This window comes from Cryptomeria japonica, chromosome 4 (genome assembly GCF_030272615.1).
Source record: "Cryptomeria japonica chromosome 4, Sugi_1.0, whole genome shotgun sequence".
In the NCBI taxonomy this organism is placed as follows: Eukaryota; Viridiplantae; Streptophyta; class Pinopsida; order Cupressales; family Cupressaceae; genus Cryptomeria; species Cryptomeria japonica.
Genome location: NC_081408.1, coordinates 32,593,208 through 32,620,769, shown reverse-complemented (window position 1 = coordinate 32,620,769; position 27,562 = coordinate 32,593,208).

The following is a 27,562-nucleotide window of genomic DNA, read 5'->3' as shown; positions in this document are numbered from 1 at the left end:
TATACTACACTGCTCTCAGTCTAAGTAAGGGTTTAATATCCTAGACATGGTTCCAACTTCAAATCCCATTGTGTTTGTTCAATGGCCCTTGATATTAAAGTCATGGAACATTTTTATAGTGTATATATTCTTTGGAATGTCCTAGAAGTTGTTTGGAAGCCACTTGCTATTATATCCTAAGTGAGCTCTGCCATAGCCCGACTAGGAATATGATTGTCATTTTTGTCTTTACTTGTAGGGATGAATAAATGTGAATGTGCCAAGTGAGTGGCATGGAAGTATGAAGAATAGAAGTCTCAGAGAAGAGATGGAGGTGTGACAGGGTGTAGAAACCAATAAACCCTATTGGAGAAGACTGTTAACTCTAAAACCCTCAAAATTGTCATTTTTGGGATCCGTACCGATATAGACAGATCAGATAGCCTACCCTAGTGAATCCAAAAGTTTGTCCAAAAGGGTACTCGGATCACCAAATATTTTTGGGGGTCCTTTGAAGGTTTTCTAAGTAATTGCACAAAAAACGGTAAGGTAGGGCTAATAGGGGCTCTAGGGCTACTAGGCCTAGAAAATAGGAAGAAGAGGAAGCGATGGGAAAATGGAGAGAAACCAATTGAAGAACCACTTGAATGGAGTTGAAACACTTTCTTTACATCCCCTGTGACCCCTGCAAGTGTGTGTTGGAGGTTTGGATAATCTAATGGTTGGATTTACTCTAGTGAATCCCAGCCATGCTTGGGAGCAACTATAGAAAACAAATTGATAGGGAGCACTCCAAAGGAGTCGAATTGTTTGACTTGTTAATGGCCAAGGTTAGGGTGCTGGAAGCCCACTAAAAAATCTTTTGCCTACCTATTGAGCAAGGTATAACTCTTTTTGTGAGAATCTCCCCATTAGAGTGGTATCAAAGCAAGTTAAGATTTGGGAAGAAACCAGTTGATGTCAGAGACTGAGTCAGTAGGTGAAAATAGCCTTAGGATGGTGACCAATGCAGAGTTAGCCAAAAAGGTAGAAGATAAAGAGGAAGAGAATAGACTCCTCAGGGTAAGATTGCAACAGTTGGAGAGCAAACTAGGCGAAGTAGAAGACAAGACTGAGAAGGTAACAATCAAAATCAATGATGGGAAGGGTAAAGAAGTAGTAGAAGAGGATGGCACACCTGAACCTGATCCTATTCTACCTGAAGAACCTTTCCTTAGAGCCATGAAAGCCTTAGGAGGGAAGTCACTAGAAGGAGTGCCACTTTATTGTGGAACAATAGAACCAGAAGTGGTCATGGAATGGATTGAAGGATTGGAGAATCACTTTGAATGTGATGGAATTAGTGAAGCACAAAAGGTGAAGGTAGCCAAATCTAGATTGAGAGGAGCAACTTGGACTTGGTGGAAATTCATCCAAGGGGAGAGACAAAAGGAGGGTAAGAACCCAATTGCCATTTGGAAAGGAATGTTAGCCAAGGTGAGAGAAGCCTATATCCCCGAAGACTATGAAATTCAATTACACAAGAGGAGACAAAACTTGAGACAAAGAGAACTAGATGTGAGCAACTACACTGAAGAATTTTAGAAGTTGTGTCTAAGATCTAAGGTGGTGGACGATGAAAGCATGAAGGTAGCCAGGTACTTGAATGGTTTGAGATGGAATATACAAGAAGAGTTAAGTTTGTTGTGTCCTAGTACTATTTGTATATGGTGAAAATGGATAGCAATAAACAACAATATTGAAAGACTAAAATGGATTCAACCACCAAACCCTAGCCTAACAATGAACAAAGATCCACCATAACATATGAAGATAACCTAAGACAATGCAAAATAACTCAAAAAAATCACAAAGATTATACCATCACATGTCCACTAGGGTTTTTGATCTCCATTCTTCCTATCTCCATTGATCTTGTTTGATATGCTTGCTCTCAGATTTTTGTATGCACAAGAGCTCAACAAAGAACGGAATGTGGTTGCAAGTAGGATCGTAGTGTAGCCAAGTCCTCCAAAATCAGTCATTAGGGTTTTGGTAATGAAGAAAGCATCTCCTTAAATAGAAGACACAATAGAAAATGGAGGGTTAAGATTGAGAGGTGTAAAAAGAGAGGTCGGCTAGGATTAGAGGGTAGGTATAAGAAATACCAAAATAATGAAAGGGGTAGGTAGTGTAGGAAATAAGAGATGAATGACATGTGTCATGTGTAGAAAAGGTTAATGAATTAATTAAATAAATAAAGATTTATTTAATTAATAGAAGAAGTAGGGCAATTAAATAAATAAAATATTTATTTAATTTAGGAAAGGGATAATTTAAATAAATAACTGTATTTATTTAAATGAGAAATAAGGCTAGAAGAGGATAAATGAATTAATTAAATAAATAAAGATTTATTTAATTAATAGAAGAATTAAGCTAAAGTAATTAAATAAATAAAATATTTATTTAATTAGACATGACAATTTTAGGTGTCTACATTTTGCCCCTCTTTGAGACAATGCGGCTTGTCGCGTTGTTTCAAAGAAGATAAGCTGAACTGATACAGAGTTGCCCCAGGATGGGAATGATATGCCCCCTCGAGAGATTGGATGAAAAAGTCTGGAAAGATTGCAGACAATCTCGCGATAAGAAAGATGGGAAAGAATGGGCTGATTGGATAATGTGACAAAATCACAGGATGAAGAATACTGACTCAGGAAAATGAAGGGCAGGGCTAGGGTAGGCTATAAGATAAACCACGGGCAAAAGACATCCTCATTGTCATTCACACCCTTACGAGATCACAGTGCAGAGCGAGAAAAGAGCAGCAGCAGTCAGCAGCGATGGCATTCGTTCATAGATTCGATCGTGTCCGCCGATTCCAGCGACCAGCCGATGCAGGAGAGCCAGTAAGTACCCGAAAACCTCCTCGTACTTTCACGCATTTCAAGTTTTGTCATTAATGCATGTTTAGGAGCAATAAATGCGCTAGAAATAGGGTAGTTTAAAAGTGCAAAAACGCGCAACCGCGTCTGTGTCAGCGCCAGGCGCGTCTGTGTCCAACAGGCGCGTCTGTGTCGGGTCCAGGCGCGTCTGTGCCTGGAACCGCGTTTGTGTTGAATGCGGACGCGTTTGTGAAATGTAGTAGCGTCTGTGCTTTTGAATAGCGTTTATGTCATGCAGGGACGTCTGTGTTCCCTGGTCGCGTTTATGTCTGGCATAGGCACGTTTGTGTTTAGAAAGCGCGTCTGTGTTGCAGAGGCGCGTTTATGCAGTCTATAAGCGCGTTTATGAGTTAAAAGCGCGTGTGTGTTGAAAAAGTGCGTTTATGTGTTTAAATGCATAGTTTTAGTCCTTAAGGTCAAATCGGCAGTTCTGTGATGAACATACGCTGTCGATTGGATAAGCTGCTGAGAGGATACACTCAAGCAGGTCCTCTAGGAAGATTAGGATAGATCAAGGCACTTTGTGATGAACAGGGAGCACCAGGATATGCAGCACTTTGTGATGAACAGGGAGTGCGAATGTGAGTGACACTTTGTGATGAACAGGGAATGTCACACACGTAGTACTTTGTGATGAACAGTGAGCACTACTAGGATAAATAGCAACACTTTGTGATGAACAGTGAGTGTCACTAGGGTAGATAGCCATATGCATTTGGGTAGCGAGTAGCATTTTGTGATAAACAGTGAATGCCACGATAACTGACAAGATTGATTTGCTTGACTGCAGGAGTATTTGCCGATGTTGGAGTCACGGGAGAGATTCCCATCGACTCAGAGACTGCGTCCAGAGTTGTCCATCCAGGACATGATTTCCATTGAGGAGATGGGTCTCACATATATGCTCTATGTGCCTGAGTTTCGGGCAAACATGGGGTTGCTGACTGCATTGGCCGAGAGATGGCACTCAGAGACATGCACGTTTCACCTGCCGATGGGTGAGATGACAGTGACACTGGAGGATGTATACAGGATATTACATGTCCCTATTGATGGAGAGTTGATCCCCTACGACCGTGACGGTGACAGGGAGGCCTTGAGACGGGTTTTTCAGGATCCTGAGTTGGAGATGAGAGCAGGGCATGTAGCCTGGGACACCATGACTGCCACAGGATTGGCATTGCCGGCAGTTATTGGGGGAGTTATCAGTGGATACCTGTGTCCAGACAGGGCCACACGAGGATTGGCAGTGGGCTGGGGAGGGGCCTTGGAGACGCTGATGGCAGAGCACACTAGGTATGCATGGGGGCCATGTGTCCTAGCACATTTGTACTATGAGCTGCATCAGTTTGTATACCACAGATCAGTGGGGCTGGGCTGCGGTGTGACTCTATTGCAGGTGTGGGCCTATGAGCACCTTCCAGTGACGAGGCCGATTCATTTCAGAGGCAGAGGACAGGGACAGAGTTTTGTTCATTTGTATGCCATGATCACATCCCAGCCTCGGATTGGGAGATTGGAGCACTGGAGGAGAGTCATTGATGACATTGATATGGTGATCTGGAGGCCGTACCTGGGGTGCGAGGAGTGGGGTGACGATGCACTGGAGCTACCCTACACCTTCCGGAGCAGGTACCTGATTGGACGGACGCCCTATATATTAGAGAGACAGCTGGTGGATAGGGTATGCAGGCAGTATGGCCGGATTCAGAGGATGCCCCGAGGCTCGGGTATGTATGCCCGTACTGTTAGAGATCAGGTGCAGTTTGGCCCACTGCTATCTTATGATCAGGCAGTGATGCAGCTAGCAGAGATGATGCCGATGCCATGGGACATGTGGCCAGAGGTAGATGATGCAGGGATGGACGCAGAGTACTCTGCGTACTGGGCAGAGCATCCATTTCCGAGGTTGACAGATCCGGCAGAGCCAGTGGATGGAGAGGGTGGAGGAGATGATGATGAGGGAGGAGGGGATGCAGGTAGGGGCCGGCGGAGGTAGAGGGGAGTGGTGGGAGAGAGACGGGTAGCACCTCGGAGGGAGGGAGGTCAGGAGAGAGCAGCTCCAGTGGTGAGAGGACGGGGTGGACTGCCCCTACAGGTGCCAGCAGCACAGGGTCCCAGAGAGGGACAGAGACAGGTACAGCCAGAGGGACAGAGACAGGTACAGCCACAGGTACCTATACAGGCACAGGGACAGGTGCAGGCAGAGGCACAGGGACAGGCACCTGTAGAGGAGGAGCCACAGGCAGGGGCGGAGAGCGGAGACTCCGAGGAGGATGAGGTGGTGAGGCTGCGGGAGATCTGCCAGGGCCAGGCAGATGAGATTGAGGATTTGGTTCGAGAGAGGAACCACCTCAGGATCAGGGTCCGAGACACAGAGCGGGAGAGGGATCAGGTAGGCGGGCAGCAGAGGATGCAAGGGCAGGCTACGCCTATGTTTTGCGAGCGGGAGAGGAGATCGCCTACTGGAGGGATCTATATTATGCAGCCGTGCCAGCAGAGCAGCGGGCTAGGAGCTTCCAGAGGTCGTCGCGCACAGCGACGGCTACGGGAGGGAGCCGCAGGAGACAGGCATCCAGCGGTGGGGTTATGGGGCCTCCACCACCACCAGAGGGACAGGGGGATCCAGGGGCAGGGCCATCTACAGCTCAGACTCCGTCGAGGCGAGGTGGCTCCGAGGGAGGGAGTTCCTCATAGCTATAGTGGGCTCCCATTGTATCAGTAGATGTATCATTGTTGTATTGTAGACACCTGCGGGTGATTCTTTTGTAGCCATATGATTCTTTTGACATCATTGTATTATGACACATTTGATTGATTATATATATGAGATGATTCACCTTTTGCGGCAGCTATATGCATGTGTACCTTGTGTGATGAGATGTTCTTATGTGATGCATGTTTTATGATATGGATGCTTATATGATGCAAGGCCATATATTTTTGTTCTTTTATGTTGTATATGTGATGCATGATGCAAATGAAAATGTATGTGATGCAAATGATTATTTATATAATGAAAATGTGAGATGTGCTAACATGTGTTGTATGCAGGATGTGATGCCATTATAATATCTATATGTATGAAATGCTTATATGTGGTGATGCAGGTGCAACTATATGAAATGCACATGTTTTTGGTGTGTCATTATACTCAGTCATGTGATAGCGGGCTACGCGGACTCGAGAAGGACAATGGAAGTCAATCAAGAAAGGGGGATGGAAGACAGAAGATATGAACGTGAAAGAGCTTCTTGTGCGTTATCATCATTGAGCTTTATTATGGCAGAATAGGTTATGACAATCGAGGCATATGTTCGGCCCAGAAAGTCATTGTACCTGTTTGCATGGAGATAAGACAGTCACAAACAAGGAATGCCCCAGTTCACACTAGACTCACAGTGTCCTCATATCCTTGGACAAGTCATAGTATTACTAAAAGACAATCCACAGACAGCAAATGCAAATAAGTGACGATACCCCATCCTCGCCTTTCTAGTCAAAGACATCCTGGAGATAGAATCTCTAGTCAAAGACATCCCGGAAAAGCTAAAAGACATGTCACCAAAAAGATGAAACCAAAAGAAAACCAAGACTCGACACCCACATCCACTGTAGTCCTCAAGTTTGTGTCTCTTGTCACTTGTTTAAGTCAAATTTTGATTGTGGTCACAATGTTCACTTTCACAAAAAGGATAGATAGCACTGAACCATATGTTGTCTGAGTCTGTTAAAAGATTTGATTTTGTTGAAGCCCATTGTTGCTGCTGTGTCTTATCTGAAACTGACTGAATCCATGAAACTGATACTTTATTGCGGAGAAGGCGGAACTTTATTGTGGACTGGCGATGCAAATGCTGCTTTATTGCGGATTGTGTGCGGACAGACTGAAGAAAGCTGGAAGAAACTGTACTCCTTGAACACGTGACGTTCTTAGTTCCACACCCATTACTAGACTTAGGAATTGGCCGTAGTCACAGATAGGATCCGATTTATTATGGATGAAAAGGGGGTGAAAAGGGAGGGTTATGGATGGCTAACCAATCTTAGGTAGATCAATAACAAGCCATGATGGGAATGGGTAAGTTTATTGTGAGTGAATTGGTCGTGATTGTGTGCGAAGTGAAAGAATGAAAGGGAATCCTGAAAGAGGGAGGAGCAAAGTCCCTACGCATGGCGCTGGTGACCCAGTTTTCACCATGGTACTTGCCCAGGGCGCCACCGAAGTGGTTTTCACCGTTGGACGAAATTATTTCTCTTTACTTTTTTGGATTTTGCAATTTTTTTGTTGTCACAAGGCGCCTGTTTGCCAGGTTTTCACCAAGTAACAATTTTTTTGTTTTATAATTTTTTTTGTATTTTTGAATTTTTTTGATTTTTTTTTGTATTTTTGCATTAGGATACTCAAAAAGAGCTTATGTGTAGAACCTGCGAAGGTGCATGCTGTTGATAGGATCCTCCAAAGATTCACCTTCTGTAGTTGAGAGCTGATATGCCCCAGATCCATATGCTGCTGTGATGATGTAAGGACCAAGCCAGTTGGGTTCAAATTTGCCCTTCTTTTCTCTATCTTGCTGATTCTTGGGGTTCTCTCTGAGGACTAAGTCACCTACCTCAAATGTGCGAGGCTTGACCTTGTGATTATAACTGCGACTCATTCGTTGTTGGTAAGCCTTGAGATGATTAAAAGCAGTGTGTCGTCGTTCCTCCAACAGTTCTAGTTCTTGTAAGCGAGAGACCCTGTAGTCTTCATCGTTGATTATGTTTCTCAAGGAGACCCGTAAAGAAGGTAACTCGACCTCAATAGGCAAGATGGCTTCAGCACCATAGACAAGTGAGTAAGGTGTAGCTCCTGTAGGTGTGCGGACACTGGTACGATAGGCCCAAAGTGCGGGATTGAGTTGGACATGCCAGTTACGGCCAGCGTCGTCGACTGTCTTTTTAAGTATTTTGAGAATTGTTTTGTTAGACGCCTCAGCTTGGCCATTACCTTGGGGGTAATATGGTGTGGAGAAACGATGAGAGATATGGAATCGCTCACAGAGTTCACGAACATCCTGATTCTTGAAAGGACGCCCGTTGTCGGTAATAATGGAAGTAGGAATCCCGTATCGGCAAATGATGTAGTTCAGGATGAAAGTAGCGATTTGTTTCCCAGTAACTTGCGTGAGAGGCACAGCTTCAATCCACTTTGTGAAATACTCTGTGGCTGTGATAATGAATTTATGTCCGTTGGAAGAAGGAGGGTGAATCTTGCCTATGAGATCGAGTCCCCACTGACAAAAGGGCCAAGGAGATGCAAGTGGCTGTAGTTCTTGTGCTGGTGTGTGTATGAGGTCTCCATGAATTTGACACTGCTTACACCTCTTGACAAACTGATATGCATCTTTTTCCATAGTAGGCCAGTAGTATCCAGTCCTGATGAGTTTCTTGGCCAAGGTAGGACCACTAGTATGCGGACCACATATCCCTTCGTGCACTTCTCGTAACGCAATCTGAGCTTCGTCACTCTCTAAACATCTAAGGAGGGTGCCATCTAGACCTCGTCGGTATAGGATATCAGCTAGGATAACGTATCGGGAGGATTGGCGGATGAAAGTGCGACGTTGGTTGTTCGATAAATCGGGAGGTAAAATGTTGTCGCGAAGGTATGTGAATATGGAACCATATAACTGGGATTCAGGACCAACAACACATATCATTTCCGTGAGAGTGATCTCATATGACGGAATCAGCAGGTTGTCAACCAGGAACTCATAACAGGTCTCATTTTGTGGTAGGTCAATGAGTGAAGCAATTGTAGCCATGGCATCAGCAGCGCGATTCTGTTCTCTTGGTATCTGCTCGAACTCTATCTTTGCAAAGTGTTGTTTCAGATCATCTACCAGTTGTTTGTAAGGCATTAGCTTTTCATCTTTTGTTTGATAATCATCAGTTGCTTGACGGATGACAAGTTGAGAATCGCCAAAAACACGAAGTTCCTGGATCTTCCACTGAACTGCAATTCTTAACCCTGTTGTTAATGCCTCGTATTCCGCTATATTGTTGGTGCAAGGAAATGATAAGCGGTATGACTTTGGTATAGAATCGCCTTGGGGAGTTATAAAGAGTATACCCGCTCCTGCCCCGTGCTGTGTGTATGAGCCATCAAAGTATAGTTGCCATGGCTTTGCAGGTGATATTGTTAGAATGGACTCATCTGGAAATTCTGACTGTAGAGGAACATCATCTATCATGGGAGCATCTGCCAGTTGATCTGCAATGGCTTGTCCTTTGATTGCTTTTCTGTCCACGTATTCAATGTCGAATTCACTCAAAATCATTACCCACTTGGCCAGTCGCCCAGTAAGTGTAGCTTTGTTGAGCAGATATTTTAGTGGATCAATTCTGGCAATCAACTTGGTCTTGTGAGTGAGCATATAATGTCGTAATTTTTGTGAAGCGAAGACCACAGCGAGACATGCACGCTCAATTGGTGTGTAGTTGAGCTCATATCCCACCAATGTGCGACTGATATAGTAGACTGCTTTTTCCTTGCCGTCAGGTATTTGCTGTGCTAGTAGTGCCCCCAGTGCTGTTGGAGTAGCTGATATGTAAAGTAGCAATGGTTGATTCGGAATTGGTGGCATCAAAACTGGCGGGTTCAAAAGATAGTCTTTAAGTGCCTGAAAAGCCTGTTGACAGTTCTCGTCCCATTTGAACTTAATGTTTTTGTGTAGCAGGTGCTGGAAAGGATTACACTTATCTGCAAGTTGTGCTATGAATCTTCGTATGGACTGGAGTCTCCCTTGTAAAGACCGAAGTTGACTGATATTCTTGGGTGGCGGCATGTCCAAGATAGCCTTGACTTTTGCTGGATCCGCTTCTATTCCTCTTTTAGACACAATGAATCCTAGGAGCTTCCCGGAGGTTACTCCAAAGACACATTTCTTTGGATTTAATCTTACCTTGTATTTTTCCAGCCTATCAAAAGCAACTGAAAGTATGTCCAAGTGTGTATTTCTGTCTATTGATTTAACCAAAAGGTCGTCGACATAATCTTCCACCTTTACATGCATGAGATCATGGAAGATAGTCGTCATGGCTCGTTGATACGTGGCACCTGCATTTTTCAGCCCAAAGGGCATGACATTCCAACAGAAGGTTCCCCATGGACAAGTGAATGATGTTTTATGTTGATCTTCAGGTGCAATCCTGATCTGATTATATCCAGAGAATCCGTCCATTAAAGATAACATCTCATGGCCTGCTGTGAGATCAACAATTAAATCAATGTTTGGTAATGGGAAATCATCCTTCGGACAAGCCTTGTTGATATCCCTGAAGTCTGTACATATTCGGATGCTGCGATCTGGTTTGCTAACAGGCACTAAGTTGGAAATCCATTCAGGATAATCAATTGGGCGTATGAATCCGACATCTAGTAATTTCTCCAGCTCTGCCTTGACTAATAATGCCACCTGTGGATGCATTTTTCTCAATTTCTGTTTTACTGGTTTTGCCCCCGGTTTGACTGTTAAATGATGCATTACTAAGTCGGGGTCTAGTCCAGGCATATCAGCATAAGACCATGCGAAGTTGACTTGTCGTGCCTTAAAGAAGCTTATGAACCTTGCTTTCTCGGCCTCTGTCAATGATTGAGCCAAAAATATGTTGTGTGGAACCTCGGCTGTACCAATGTTTGTCTTTATAGTCTCCTCTACCAACATGGATGATTTTTCCTCGTATGATGTTGGGAGAATGTCAAGCCTTCCATCTTCGGGCGCCTCAGAGAGGTTTTCACCCTCAGATACGTCCTTTCTTTTTACTTTTTTAGAGTCAGAGAGCGCCACAGTGTGGTTTTCGCCGTAAGACCCTTGTTTTGTCTTTATTTTCACATTTTTGCGACTAGAAGGCCCGACACCCTCACCAAAGTATGCCATGTTATTTAGCTCTATGGCGTATCCTGCTTTATGGTCTCCAAGAGGAAGATCATCGCGAATGCTAAGATAATCCACGATAGCTTCGTCATTTTGAAATGTATCGATCTGTGGTGGTCCATCCTGATCCCAGTCAATGAGTTGGGGGTGAACGAGGGGAAGGTCTTTAGTGTTTTTAGAATCCGCAAGGCTAATAGTGAAGATGTGGTTATATTCAGGTATGTCAAGGTAGTCATCGAGGTCGTCAATGGCACTCTCCTCATCAGTGTCGATCGTGAGTGAGTCCAAATTATCATCACTAGTAGCACCCTCAGGGACAGGTGTCCTCATCCTATGTGATCCTGACCTAGGGCCCTGAAACGAAGCTTGTGCGGGATCCTTATGGGTCGGTTCTTGACCAACTCTGAATTTCTTGTAAAACTCCTCCTCCTCTGTAGGTTCATCTGGCTCTCTAAATGTCTCATTAAGTTCATAATCGCTGGAGGATTTGTCTGAACCCCATTCCCACTTATTGGAGTCTGTGGAATAATTATCCTCTTGTTGAACTTCAGCCACTTTGACTCGCCATATCTGTTTTGTTTTCTTGTGTTGAATCTTGGGGTTTAGAAAACCAAGCCCCTTAGAGCGTTCCCTTCTTGTAGTTAGCTCAGGTTGTAAAGGCTCCATGACACCTTCTTTGCGTAGTCCGAGAGGACTTTTTCCATCATACCCGAATCTCTGCAGAATTTTGAAACCTTTACCATAGTTTTCACAGGGTATTATAATTTGATCATGTGTATCATCTCCAGCGTCCTTATATAGCATTTTATATAAACTTTCTTCCTCTAGTTCGCCCCATTTTTGAAAGACGGTAGGATCCCATTTGAGGAGCATGATGGAGATTTGCTTATTTGGATGTGGTCGCCCATATTCCTTGGGGGAGTTCATGACTTGTCGTAAGAACATTGTTTGATTCAGAGTGTATTCTCCCATGCCTTTGTCTTGAAACTTGGCTCTAAGTTCACCTTGTTTGGATGTCGAGGGCTTTAATGACTCAGGATCAATATATGCTGAAGAAGGAGTAGCCTCACGATTGCTGGGAATGATAATCTCAGTATGTGATCTCAAGTTATTGCAATATATGAATGGATTTGGATCACCATTGACCGTTACCTCGACTCCATTATGAGGAAATTTTATGCACTGATGGTATGTTGATGGGACCGCTCTCATTTCATGAATCCATGGACGTCCTAGCAATATGTTATACGTGAGGTCTAGATCCAGGACTTGACAAATCACGTCCTTTGTTACTGGCCCTATTCTGAGTGGTAAGATGACCGTGCCCTTGGACGAGCGCTCTTCATCATCATAAGCCTTAATAGTGATTTGGTTTGTAGCATTCACAGCTTTGTCAGAATATCCCAATTGTCTGATGGTGCTCAATGTACAAATATTAAGACCTGCTCCTCCATCTATCAGGACTCGTTTTATTCGGTGTTTATGTATGAAGGCTTCAATATGTAGAGGTGCATTGTGAGGCTGACTTATGGAGGCGTCATCGGCTTCTGTAAATGTGAGGGAGTGTGGAACGGATAGGTATCCCACCATGGCTTGAAACTGATCCACGTTTAGATCCGTAGGGACAGCAGTATCTCTCAAGGTTTTGTCAAGGACAGCTTTATGTGCAGGAGATATACGTAAGAGCTCAAGAATAGAGATGAGTGCGGGTGTTTTCCCTAATTGCTCTACAAGATCGTACTCAGGCTTAGTTGACGGAAGATTGGTATTCTTAGAAGAGGTTCCTGGCAATGTGATCTTACCTCGACGGGTTGTAACATGACCTTCAGAGGTAGCTTCGGATGAAGATCCCACACCTTTTAGGACAATTTTAGGTCACTGAGGAGGATTCTCAGGATTTTTATTTTTGATAGTAATGGTAGAAATATGATTGTCCATTGAGATGTGATTAATAGTGGAATCATAATTGTAAGATGTTCTGGTGTAATTGGCTTGATCATCTGTGACTTTGCCTTTTCCCTTGTCATGTTTTGGGAATGGTTCCTTAAACACCTCATGCTCTTGGTTAGATGAATGTCCCTCAATCTCAATATCTCCTCTGTCAATGAGATCTTGTACAATGTTTTTCAATCGATGGCAATTACTTGTCTTGTGACCCTTGCTCTTATGAAATTCACAATATTCATCATCATTCCACCAATTCGGTTTTACCTTTGGTTCATATGGAGGAAAATCTGGGACCGTGATCACTTTGTTTGCTACAAGCTTTTTGAATACTGATTCAAGTGGTTCTCCCAATGGAGTGTACTTCCTTCGTGGTTTGGAAGCTGTTTGATTGTTCACTTGATTGTTGGTAGAATTTGATCCAGAAAAGATGAACTTTGGTCTCACTGTATTGGCATCAACAACACCATCATTAACTGTGTTCTTGTTCTTGTTCCAAAACTTTGGTTTGTCTTTTCCCTTAAAGTCCTCTTTGTTTTCTTTGAATAGTTTGATAACTCCTTGTTCAATTAAGACTCTTTCTGTTGCTAGGCCCTTTTCAATGACATCCTTGAATGTAGACAAACAAGCTTTTCTGAGATCATAACCAATAGCCTTGTTAACATTTTGTGTGAACATTTCCACCATTTGTTTTTGCGGGATTTCACAAGAGCATCTGCTAGCTAAGTTCCTCCATCTTTGCAAAAATGACGCAAAAGATTCTCCTTCTTTTTGTTTCGTATTGCACAAGGTAGTAACTGAGACATCTGTTTCAATGTTGTAAGAGAAATGTTGAATGAATGCCTCTGCCAAGTCACCCCATGACTTAATACCAGGAGGTAATTGAGAAAACCATTCCATCGCTTGATCTCCTAAGCTCTGTGGGAACAACCTCATTAAGTATGTTTCTTCTGCCGCTACCTCAATGCAAGCTGTGAAGAATTGTCTTATGTGTGCCTTGGGATCTCCTCTCCCTCTATATTTGTCAAATTTCGGTGTTGCAAAGTGCGGAGGAAACGGAGGCATTGGAATGCTCTTATCAAAGGGATAAGGGCATATATCTCTCATAGTATATGTGGGTTTTGATGTGCCCATGTCTTCCACTTTCTTTTGTAGATCTCTAATTTGTTGCTCCAAATTATTTTTGGGAGGAGATGGATTTCTTGTAGCATATCCCATGTTTGAAACACCCATTTGAGGAGGAGCTTGTTGCATGTATGGATGATACTGATCGTAGACATGTCCATATGGAGGTCTATATTGTTGCGACATGTATGGAGCACTTGGCATAATTTCTTGTTGAGGAACCCCATATCTGTTTTGTGTATATAAACCATATTCAATGGGCCTTTCATTTTCCATTGTGTTGCCCCCAATTTTGGCATGAGGTCTTCTTGTGTCAAAATTTTGAGGAAGTCCTTGAGTATCCATTTGTCTTGGTTGACCCATATCTTGAGCATGTGTTTGAACATAAGGCCTCCATGATGGTCTTTGAGTGTAAGTATCGTGCATTTGAGCTTGTGTATGTGGGATTGCTGGTTTCTGAAGCAAAACTGATGGTGACTCCGGCATCATATTATTTGGTCCTCCACTATTTGGTTGAGTTTGTTGTGAAGGTCTACTTTCCATAAGTTGAGATAAGTCAAAATCATGTGGTATCTTAGCTCCACTTTGTGCCATCATGTTTAGAAAGTATTGACGATCCCTCCTCATTATCTCTTCAACCAATCTATTGAATTGAGGATCCATTATAGATTCTTGTATGTCTGCTGATAGTATTGAAGAATTGTCCACATTATCATTGTGTGTAGCGTTGTGTATAGCGTTTGCGCTTTCCATATTTGAATTGTGTCTATAAACATTCATGTCTGGTAATGTAGTGTGCTCAGGATTGTAGAAGACATCATTGTCATACTCATAAGAACTCATGTTTACGGGTCCTTGAGCTTCTTTAGCTTTTCTCCTAGATTTTTGAAGACGGGTTTCAACCATGAACTAGGTGTTAGACCAATATGTGAGAGACTTAGACGAAAATGACAAGGGTATGTAAGACCAAGAGTTGTATGGAGTGTAAATGAATCTGAAGTTTACTTGCAATGTCCAAAGTGTAAGACCAAGTATGTATGTTGTAGAGTAGGTGTGACTTCCAAAGAGAGGATAGTTTCTCTTGATGAGGTAAGCTGACCTTGACTCTAAGTAAGACCAAATGAGACCCAAAGGTAAGAAACCTTGATGAGGGATCACTTAGCAAAGTGTTGTAGTATGTAGTGTGTTGACAAAGTATAGTGAGGACAAGCAAGTGACTTTTTGACTCAAGTATGAGGTATGAAGCAATGATGGACTGTGTAAGACCTTAGAACAGGCTGAATGCTAGATGAACCTGAAGAGATAACCTAGGAAGCTCAAGTGTGCCGAAACTGATTTCTTTGTTTGCTTGACTGTTAGACTTTTTTCAAATCCTGACACAGACGCCTCTGTATACTTCACAGACGCGGTTTTAAGACACAGACGCTATTCTGTTTGACACAAACGTGATTCTGAGATTTCCTGTTGATGTTTGCTAAGACTGACAGATTTTTGCAATTGTGGACACAGACGCGCCTGTATACTTCACAGACGCTATTTCCAGACACAGACGTGTCTCTGTTCGACACAGACGCTAATAAAAACACAGACGCTATTCTGTACTTCACAGACGCGTTTATCAGACACAGACGCGGTTTTAACAGACACAGACGCGTTTCTGTAACCTTAGTGCAATCTTTCCTATCTGTGAATTTGTTTTGCTGTGACCAAATCTGATTTTTCGACTGTTTTTCGTGACAAGAGGACACAGTGTTGATGACCCAATGTTTGCAGACTGTTTAGACTCCAAAAAGTGTGTTGTTTGATGTAAAAAGTTTTTGCATACACTTGAAGACACAAAAGACACAATGTTTTGCTGTTTTGTCTTGATTGTTTGAGTGTTTATCATAAGTCAAGTACAATTCTTATGGCTGGCCAGGACAATAATTGTTGATCCCACATGGGGTTTTACCCCCGAGGCTACGCTATTCAGAGCGGATACTTAGATGCTTGACCTCACTGGCTCCACCCTCGGCACTCACTTCTCGGGTCAGCCAAGCATCAGTCCCCATGAAAACTCCCCATGGCGAACTTTGTATCTCTACTAAGAACCGTATGTGTGTGGGCCGCTACCAGAGGTCCGACCTCCTGCCTCAACAACTAGAAGGATTTGGGCATCTAAAACAATGAGGTGCTAGTAAGGGCATCCGCTCGTGTGGCCATACATGCGGCACTTTCAGCTCTGTAAATACAGAAGGCTCCCAGCCGGTAGGGGTTACGCCCTACAAATGATCAAATAAATTTGATCAAACGGGTTTATGGGGAGACATAGTGTCGGTATGAACTAATCAGCACACGTTATTCATAGTTTTCACCATGAATACATTTGATTATAGTGGCTTGGAAGAAGATGGCTTTTCTTTTGTTACCACTTGGGTCGTTCTCTTCTCACTAGTAGTCCTAATGACCACACGGGAAGACAGGCCCTCTAAAGAATAAACACAAAGAGCCTATTGCTCAAGACACAAAAGACAATGGTTCAATTTTAGTGCACCAATTGAAGTGTTTGCTAAGCTATGAAGACAAGGCACACAAATAAAATTACAAAACCCTAGCTAAGGCCCTGCAACAAAATTGTTAGTAGTTTGGGTTGTTTCAAATGATAACCCCTTCCTGCAAGCACACGAGTTAGGTAAATTTTAAGAAAACCCAAAAAGACTTTGTGAAAAGGGGCCTTCAACAAAAACGTATTTGCCTCCAAAGCAAGCTGCACAAACCAGGTTAGCTAGATCTGCAAAGGTTAGCCAAAAATAAACTAGATCTGAAACCCTAAGTACAAAATCCGAAAACCCGAATCGAAAAACTTGAAAAAAAAAAAAATAAATTTTTTTTGCAAAACAGAATGCACAGACGCTGTTATACCAGACACAGACGCGTCTATCCGACACAGACGCGGCTCTGTGATTCGCAGACGTGATTTCAGAACACAGACGCCTTTTTATTCTTCAGACGCGATCAGAGGGTTCACAGACGCGATTCGGGATCACAGACGCGACTTTCGGAAACCTGCAAAAATAGAAAATGACAGAAACACAGACGCGATAAAAGATGTCACAGACGCCTCTGAAATACAAAAACGCGATCCGAACACTCGCAGACGCGAAAAAAAAACCTAAAATGTCGTCGAAATCGTCCGATCTGCAACTTCAAAAATGCAAAATCTGCAACAAAATGTTAAATGCAAAGGGACAAGAGTCCCACCGGGCGTGCCAAAATGTATATGGTGAAAATGGATAGCAATAAACAACAATATTGAAAGACTAAAATGGATTCAACCACCAAACCCTAGCCTAACAATGAACAAAGATCCACCATAACATATGAAGATAACCTAAGACAATGCAAAATAACTCAAAAAAATCACAAAGATTATACCATCACATGTCCACTAGGGTTTTTGATCTCCATTCTTCCTATCTCCATTGATCTTGTTTGATATGCTTGCTCTCAGATTTTTGTATGCACAAGAGCTCAACAAAGAACGGAATGTGGTTGCAAGTAGGATCGTAGTGTAGCCAAGTCCTCCAAAATCAGTCATTAGGGTTTTGGTAATGAAGAAAGCATCTCCTTAAATAGAAGACACAATAGAAAATGGAGGGTTAAGATTGAGAGGTGTAAAAAGAGAGGTCGGCTAGGATTAGAGGGTAGGTATAAGAAATACCAAAATAATGAAAGGGGTAGGTAGTGTAGGAAATAAGAGATGAATGACATGTGTCATGTGTAGAAAAGGTTAATGAATTAATTAAATAAATAAAGATTTATTTAATTAATAGAAGAAGTAGGGCAATTAAATAAATAAAATATTTATTTAATTTAGGAAAGGGATAATTTAAATAAATAACTGTATTTATTTAAATGAGAAATAAGGCTAGAAGAGGATAAATGAATTAATTAAATAAATAAAGATTTATTTAATTAATAGAAGAATTAAGCTAAAGTAATTAAATAAATAAAATATTTATTTAATTAGACATGACAATTTTAGGTGTCTACACTATTCATAAGTGCTATCAATTGGCTCTTAAGGTGGAAGAGAAGAGCAAAAAGAAACAAGAACAAAGCAACAAAGGTAGAGGTAGGGGAAGAGATGACATAGGTCATAGAGGTAGCTATGGTGGAAGAAGTGTAGACCAAAGATCCCAAGGGAAATCCAAGTTGGTAGAGAAGAGTGGGGATTCAAATAGCAAGAGCAGCTATAGAGGAAGGAGATCTAGAAACTCTAGTAGAGGAAGGTCTAGTGGACCAGGACGAGGGTCCTATTTCACCACAATGAAGTGCTACAATTTCCATCAACTTGGACATCCGACCTATAGATGTCTTGAGAAGTATTCTTCATCCTAAGGAGGTGAGAGGAGAGTAAATTATATTTAGGAAGATGCAACAAATGTGAAGGCATCGAAAGTAAGCTTAGAATCTGAGGTTGGAGAGAATCTCATGATGATAAGAGTTTTGATCAAAGAACCGGTCAAGGAGGAACCTAGCCAAAGAAGATCATTGTCTAGGATAACGTGCAAGATCATGGGTAAAGTGTGTAGAGTGGTGGTGGATTCAGGTTCCACTAATAACATAGTGTTAGAAGAAGCAGTAAGAAAACTCAACCTGCAAAGAATTCCACATAGTGATCCTTATAGGGTTACTTGGCTCAACAAGGGGCAACATGTTCTAGTGAACGAACAAACTTGGGTGGAGTTCACTATAGGAGGTTACAAGGACAAAATCTTGTTTGACATCTTGCCAATGGATGCATGCCACCTACTCCTAGGTAGGCCTTGGCAATTTGACAAGAAAGAAATACACCACGGGGAAAAGAATTCCTATACTTTTCAAAAAGATGGGATTACCTATAAAATTCAGTACATAGGAGATCAAGAAGAGGGTAGAACTAAAGGTTCCAATGTGCTGCTAGTTGGTGAGAATGAGTTCATTAACACTCTCAAGGAAGGAGAAGGAGTGGGGTTTGCACTTGTTGTGAAACCAAAAGAAGAAATCAAGGATAAGAAAGTATGCATTCCCAATGAAGTGCAACAAATACTAAATTAGTTCAAGGACATCATAAGTGATGGAACACCTGCAACCTTGCCTCCTCAACGTGCCATAAGTCACCAAATTGACTTCATACCCAGAGCCTCTTTGCCTAATAAGGCAACTTACAAAATGACACTGGAGCAGAATAAAGAGGTAGCTAAACAAATCCAAGAACTCTTAGATAATGGTCTGATAAGAAAGAGCATCAGCCCATGTGCAGTTCCCACCATTTTGGCACCAAAGAAGGGAGGTACTTGGATACTTTGCACTGATTCTAGAGCCATCAACCGGATTACAATCAGATATAGGTTATCCATTCCAAGAATTGAAGATTTGATGGATTGTTTAGGAGGTGCTGAGTATTTTACCAAGATAGACCTCAAGAGTGGTTACCAACAAATCAGAATCAAGGAGGGAGATGAATGGAAGACAACATTCAAGACCACAGAAGGACTTTATGAATGGCTTGTTATACCATTTGGACTCACAAATGGCCTTAGCACATTCACGAGACTCTTGACTGAAGTACTCAAGGATTACATTGGTAAATTTGTTGTTGTTTATTTAGATGACATCTTGATTTTTAGTAAGTTTAAAGATGAACATCTTAAGCATATAGAGATTGTATTGAATAAATTATGTGATGAGCAACTAACTATAAATTTGGAGAAATGTGAGTTCATGAAATAGGAGTTGGTATATCTTGGGTTTGTAATCTCAAGTGGTGACTTGAAGATTGATACCTCCAAGGTGGAAGCCATAATCAGTTGGCCTACACCTATGACAACAAGTGAAGTGAGGATTTTTCATGACTTGGCACAATTTTATAGGAAGTTCATTAGAGGGTTCAGTGAGATATGTGCACCTATGCTTGACAGAATCAAAGGAGGTGTGAAGACTAAGTTTCAATGGACAAAAGAAGAACAAAGAGGATTTGATCTATTAAAGACAAAGGTGGCTACTCAACAGGTACTAGTTCTTCCAAGCTTTGACAAGCTCTTTACCATAGAATGTGATGCAAGAAACATAGCAGTTGGAGCAGTACTAAGTCAAGACAATAGACTAGTTGCATTTTTTAGTGAAAAGCTCAATGATGCCAAGAAAAGGTATTCTTCCTGTGATTTGGAGTTATATGCACTTGTACAATCACTTAGGAAATGGAGGCATTATTTGCTGCCCTAAGAATTTGTGGTTTATATCTGATAACCAAGCTCTTAGTTTTCTCAACTCACAAGAAAAGTTGAATCATAGGCATATCAAATGGGTAGAGTATTTGAAGTCCTATACATTCACCATTAAACATAAGAAAGGTAAATGCAATAAAGTTTTTGATGCATTAAGTAGAAGATTGCTAATAGTTCAAGAAGTGCAGCTCAAGAGCATTGGAGTGGATAGTTTCAAGGGGTTATACCAAGATGATGAAGACTTTGCTGCCATCTACAAGGTTTATCAAGAGTTTAGAAATAATTTTCTTTGTGAATATGAAGATTTTACCTTACAAGATGTTCTTTTGTTTAAAGGTGAACAAATTTGTGTACTTAGAGGGTCCATGAGAGAAAATTTGATGCAAGAGAAGCACAATGGTTGTTTAAGTGGACATTTTAGGTTGAACAAGACTTTGGAACTTGTCCAAAGATTCTACTATTGGCCAAAGATGCAAAGGGATATCAAGAAGTATGTGGAACAATGTATGGTTTGTCAAAAGGAAAAGGGTACCTCTTCTAATGCTGGACTCTATCAGCCTTTACCTATTCCAAACCGGCCATGGGAGTGTGTAAGTATGGACTTTGTTGTTGGTTTGCCTAAGACCAAATCAGGATTTGATAGCACCTATGTTGTGGTAGATAGATTTAGCAAAATGGCCCATTTTATTCCATGTAAGGTGACTCATGATGCTAGTCATATTTCTCACTTGTTTTTCAAGGAAGTCATTAGGATTCATGGCTTACCAATTAGTATAGTATCAGATAGAGATGCAAAATTCATTGGTCATTTTTGGAAGACTTTATGGCAAAGATTGGGCACTAACTTATCTTCCAGCTTAGCCTACCATCCCCAAATGGATGGCCAAATAGAGGTGGTGAATATAACACTTGGGAACCTTCTTAGGTGTTTGAATAAGGAGTATGGACAAGGTTGGGATTAGATCATCCATCAAGCTGAATTTGCCTACAATGACAGTGTGAATAGATCAACCGGTAAGAGTCCTTTTGAGGTAGTTTATGGCCATCATCCCAGAGGTGTGTTGGAAGTTAGGGATATTGGGAAGATGGAACATAAGAGTGGACATGCTATTGACATGGCCCAGTCCATGCAAGAGATTCATGAGTAGGTTAGGAAAGCCTTACTAGACACCTCTCAAAGAAACAAAGATAAAGTAGATGAAAAGAGAAGGGATATTCAATTTGTTGTTGGGGACATGGCCATGGTTCATTTGAACAAAGAAAGGCTTCAGAAAAGTGTCCCTAGCAAGCTTCAGATGAGGAGGATTGGACCTTGTAAGGTCTTGGCTAAGTATGGGAAAAATGCCTACAAACTTGATCTATCTAGAGACATGGCTTTATCTCCTATATTTAATGTTGTAGACTTGGTGCAGTATAAAGGTACACTTCCAGAGGAGTGTAGTAGAGTCTCAGAGGTCTCCCACTCACTTTTAGACCTTCCCTTGCCACTTGCATCCTTGCTACAAGCCGAGAAGGTATTAGATTCAAGAATCCTCAAGAAGACTAGGTAAATTGCCTATATGGAACATTTGGTCAAGTGGCAGCATCTTCCAGAATATGAAGCCACTTGGGTACCTAAAGAAAAATTTCCTAAGCTTGGAATTCCCCTCTCTTTGTTTCCTAAAGGAGTCACTTGATTTCTTTCTCATTGGGGGAGTATGGTGAAAGAGCACCTAGTTTTATACCTAGTTTTGTTGATGCATTTCCAAATTTCTGGAGTGACTGATCATATTTAGGATCAATATTTGAATAATGGACTATTTATAGGTCTAGAAGTGTGTTTGGAAGTCATTTTAAGGGTGATTGTCACCAAGGTGTGTTTGTTTTGTCAGTTTTGGCCAAGGTGCCCTTATAAGCCTAAAATGGCATTATTTTGCAAAATAGGGTAAAACTCATTGTAAGGCCTTATTAGGAATTTGGTCATGTTTGTGTGATGTTAGGGAACCATCCTAGGGGGTTTAGAATGAATAGAAATGCATAAATGGCAAAAATGCAAATAGGAGCAAAAGTTGTCATTGTTGCTCGACAACTGTTTGCAACTTTTTGAGCAACTTTGCAAAATTGAGCAAATGGGTTGTGAGGAAAGCGATGAGGGGTTGGTTATGACCCAAGAGGCATATAAAATGATTCTTCAATGATTTTACACAGGTTGGAATATCCAGGAGCAAGTTTGAATAACATTTGAAGACAATTTCCAGATTTTTGTATAAGTTGTTATTATTTTGGTAGCAGTAGTCCGTACCAAATGGATTGAACTTGTTACTATCCTTCCATGGTGGTTTAGTAAATGATATTTTGTTTCTCAGGAAGTGTTTGTATCCTTTCTTAGTGCACGTTTGGTGTGTGATTATTATTTTTCTTATACTACACTACTCTTGGTCTGAGTAAGGGTTTAATACCCTAGACATGGTTCCAACTTCAAATACCATTGTGTTTGTTCAATGGCCCTTGAGATTCAAGTCATGGAACCTTTTTATAGTGTATATATTCTTTGGAATGTCTTGGAGGTTGTTTGGAATCCACTTGCTATCATATCCTAGGCGAGCTCTGCCATAGCTTGACTAGGAATATGACTGTCATTTTTGTCTTTACTTGCATGGATGAATAAATGTGAATGTGCCAAGTGAGTGGCATGGAAGTATGAAGCATATAAAAATCTTAGAGAAAATATGGAGGTGTGATAGGGTGTAGAAACCAATAAACCTTATTTGAGAAGACTGTTAACTCTAAAACCCTCAAAAGTGCCATTTTTGGGATCCGTATCGGTACAAACAGACTAGACAACCTACCCTAGTGAATCCAAAATTTTTTCCAAAAGGGTACTCGAATTACCAAATATTTTGGGGGGTCCTTGAAGGTTTTATGAGTAATTACACAAAAACTGGTAAGGTAGGGCTAATAGGGGCTCTAGGGCTACTAGGCCTAGAAAATAGGAAGAAGAGGAAGCGATGGGAAAATGGAGAGAAACCAATTGAAGAACCACTTGAATGGAGTTGAAACACTTTCTTTACATCCCTTGTGATCCCTGCAAGTGTGTGTTGGAGGTTTGGATAATCTAATGGTTGGATTTACTCTAGTGAATCCTAGCCATGCTTGGGAGCAACTATAGAAAACAAATTGATAGGGAGCACTCCAAAGGAGTTGAATTGTTTGACTTGTTAATGGCCAAGGTTAGGGTGATGGAATCCCACTAAAACATCTTTTGCCTACCTATTGAGAAAGGTATAACTCTTTTTGTTAGAATCTCCCCATCACATACTAAGAACAATCTCCTCTCAAGTCCATACTGGGTGAATGCTCCTCGGTCTTCCTGCTGAAACCATCAACCATCTCAACATATATCTCTAATCACAAGAGAATATCAACATCACTTATGTCTCCATGCATCCATGAGTACCTGTAACCAATCAATCTATGCCAAACTCCAAATCCAACATAACATCACCATGAAGTAATCAAGCAAATGATCATGTACCCTATACAAAGAGAACTAACAAGATTAATGTCAAAGCCCTAACTGCAGAATCAGGAACGTAAACATGACAACATGATCTAACCATCTCTTACAAAGAGATAAAATGCTCCATATGAACATATCAAATAACCATATCATGCCAAAACTCTAAGCATGCAATCAAGAGTATACCATGACATAATATCAACCATCCTATCAAGCAAGGATAACATGTCAAATGAAAGCTTAAAACCACACTTCAACCAAGGACTCCTTGAGCCCTCAAGATGTAAACATCCTCAAAGATAATGAAGATCATCATCTCCTACAAGTGTACCCGCTATAGACACCTAAAATTGTCCTGTCTAATAAATATCTTTATTTATTTAATTATTTAAGCCTAATTCTTCTATTAATTAAATAAATCTTTCTTTATTTAATTAATTCATTTATCCTCTTCTATCCTTATTTCTCATTTAAATAAATACATTTATTTATTTAAATTATATCCTTTCCTCTTAAATTAAATAAATACCTTTATTTATTTAATCGATCCCACTTCTTCTATTAATTAAATAAATCTTCATTTATTTAATTAATTCGTAAGCCTTTTCTACCCATGACACATGCCATTCATCTCTTAATTCCTACACTACCTACCCTCTCATTATTTTCTTATTTCTTGTACCTACCCTCCAATCATAGCCGACCATTTATCTTTTACACCTCTTAATCTTATCCCTCCATTTCTTATAGTGTCTTCTATATAAGGAGATGCTTCTATCATTATCAACCCTAATCATTCTAATCAGCTGACTCCCCAACTAATGGACGTTTTAAAACTTTCATATGCGATCAAGCCTACTTGCAACCACATTTTCGTTCTTTCTTGAGCTCTTGTGCACACATAAAATCTGAGAGCAAATATATCAAGCAAGATCAATGGAGATAGGAAGAATGAAGATCCAAACCCTATTGGACATGTGATGGTATAATCTTTGTGATTTCATTTGATTTGCACTGTCTTAGGTAATCTTCATATGTTATGGTGGATCTTTGTTGTTGTTAGGCTAGGGTTTTGTGGTTGAATTCATTTAGTCTTTCAATATTGTTGTTTCCATTTTTACCATAAATATTTTGGCACGCCCGGTGGGACATGGATTTTTGTTAGATCTATGTTTTTTGTAGGTTTTTCTACCCCTATATTGCTGTTTTGTAAAACAATTTGGAGAATAACCTTGTGCAGCTAGGATTTTGGACACAAAATCAAGATCTTGGATAGATTTGATCTGATCTCACAAACGGCTTGGAATTTTGCACCAAATTTTGTTGGCAGATTTAAGACAATATCAAGAGCTCTCAATCCAAAATTTAGAATTATTAGAGCACATCTGCATTTTCCATGGATATTTTATGAATTTTCATAAAAAAATAATTTTGAGAGCAAATGAGAGAATTTTTTGGATTTTCTTATATTTTTGGAAATATCTCAAAATTATACACAGGATCTAGTCTTTGTGATTTTAATTTTGATGCCAAATATTTCCTTCAAAATCAGATCTCTAAAATTAGGGTTTTTCATTATTTTTATCAGATCTCACAAACAACTTTATATTTTGGTATAAAATTTGTTTTGTAGGTCAAGAACATTATTAGAGGGGCTCAGTAAAAAATTCAGAGTTTTTGGAGCATATTTGAATTTTCTATGAATTTTTTTATGCATTTTTATAAAAAATTGATTGTGAGAGAAAATGAACAATTTTTTTGGATTTTATTACATTTTTGGAAATCTCTCAAAATTATACATAGGATTTGTTCTTTGTGATTTTAATTTTGATGCCAAATATTTCCTTCAAAATTGGATCTTTAAAAATTAGGGTTTTGCATTATTTTGATCATATCACACAAACTGCTTGGAATTTTTGCAAGAATTTTTTTATGCATCTTTGGAATGCTATCAGGAGTTTCCAGTAAAAATTTCAGATTTTGTGGATCAATTTTTCATTTTCTATGAATTTTTTATGATTTTTCATAAAAAAATAATTTTTGGAGCAAATCAGAAACTTTTTTGGATTTTCTTACATTTCTGGATATGTCTTGAAATTTTACAGGTGGTATGTTTTTTATGATGCAAAATATCTCATGGAAAATCAGATCTTTGAATCTATTAAAAAAAAACGCATTGTCGAAGGCCCCTTTTCACAAAGTCTTTTGGATTTAAAATTTACCTAACTTATGTGCTTGTAGGAGGGGTAATATTGAAAAACTACTAACAAATATTTGTTGCAAAATCTTGGCAAGGGTTTTTTTATCTTTATTGTGTGCCTTGTTTTCATAGATTAGCAAACACTTCAATTGGTGCACTAAAATTGAACCAGTGTCTTTTGTGTCTTGAGCAATAGGTTCTTTTTGTTTAATCTCTAGAGGGCCTGTCTCCCCATGTGGTCATGTCATTAGGACTACTAGTGAGGAGAGAATGACCCAAGTGGTAGTGAGGAAAACCCACCTCTTCCAAACCACTATAAATAACTGTATCCATGGTGAAAGCCATGGGTAACGTGTGTTGATTAGTTCATACCGACAATATGTCTCCCCATAAAACCGTTTGATCAAATTTATTTGATCAGTTGTAGGGCATAACCCCTACCGACTTGGAGCCTTCTGTATTTATAGAGGTGAAAGTTCTGCATGTATGGCCACATGAGCAGATGCCCTTACTAGCACCTTTTTGTTTTAGAAAGCCAAAATCCTTCTAGTTGTTGGGGTAGGAGGTCGAACCTCTGGAGTGGCCCACACACATACGGTTCTTAGTAGAGATACAAAGTTCACCACGAGGAGTTTTCATGGGGACTGATGCTTGGCTGCCCCAGAGAAGTGAGTGCCAAGGGTGGAGCCAGTGGGGTCAAACATCTAAGTATCTGCTCTGAATAGCGTAGCCTCGGGGGAAACCCCATGTGGGATCAACAACTATTGTCCTGACCACCCATAAGAATTGTGCTTGTCTTCTTTTGAACATTCAAACATTCAAGATCAAGCATCAAAACATTGTGTCTTTTGTGTCTTCAAGTGTATGCAAAACATTTTTACATCAAACAAAACACTTTTCTTTAAGTCATTTTGAGTCTACACACTTGCAAACATCAAGTCCTCATCAACATTGTGTCCTCTTGTCACGAAAAATAGTCAAAAATTCAGATTTGGTCACAACAAACAACTTCACAAATTGGAAAAATTTACAGTCCAATAAACAAGAGCAATCAGTTTCAAAATTCTTGAGCTTCCTAAGTTATTTCTCTAGATTTTCATGTAGCATTCAACCTATCTTTGGGTCTCACAAAGTTCATCATTGCTTTACACCTTACATTATATTTATATTTTTCTAAACTTGAGTCAAAAGGTTACTTGCTTGTCCTCATCTTACTTTGTCAACACACTACATACAACAATATTTTTCTAAGTGGTCCCTCATCAAGGTCTATCACCTTTGGGTCTCATTTGGTCTTACTTAGAGTCAAGGTCAACTTACCTCATCAAGAGAAACTATCCTCTCTTTGTAAGCTACACCTACTCTACTACATACATACTTGGTCTTACACTTTGGACATTGCAAGTAAACCTTAGATTCATTTACATTCCATCCAACTCTTGGTCTTTCATACTCTTTCCATTTTCATCTAGTCTCCCACATCTTGGTCAAGATCTAGTTCATGGTTGAAACTCATTCCCAAAAATCTAGGAGAGAAGTTAAAGAGGCTCAAGATTCCACAAACATGAGTGCCTATGAGTATGATAATGATTTCTTTTTCAATTCTGATCATACCACATTACCTGACATGGATGCCTATAGAAACATTCTAAATGTTGAGAACATGGACACTACAAACAACAATGATACACACAATGACAATATAGACAACTTTTCTATAC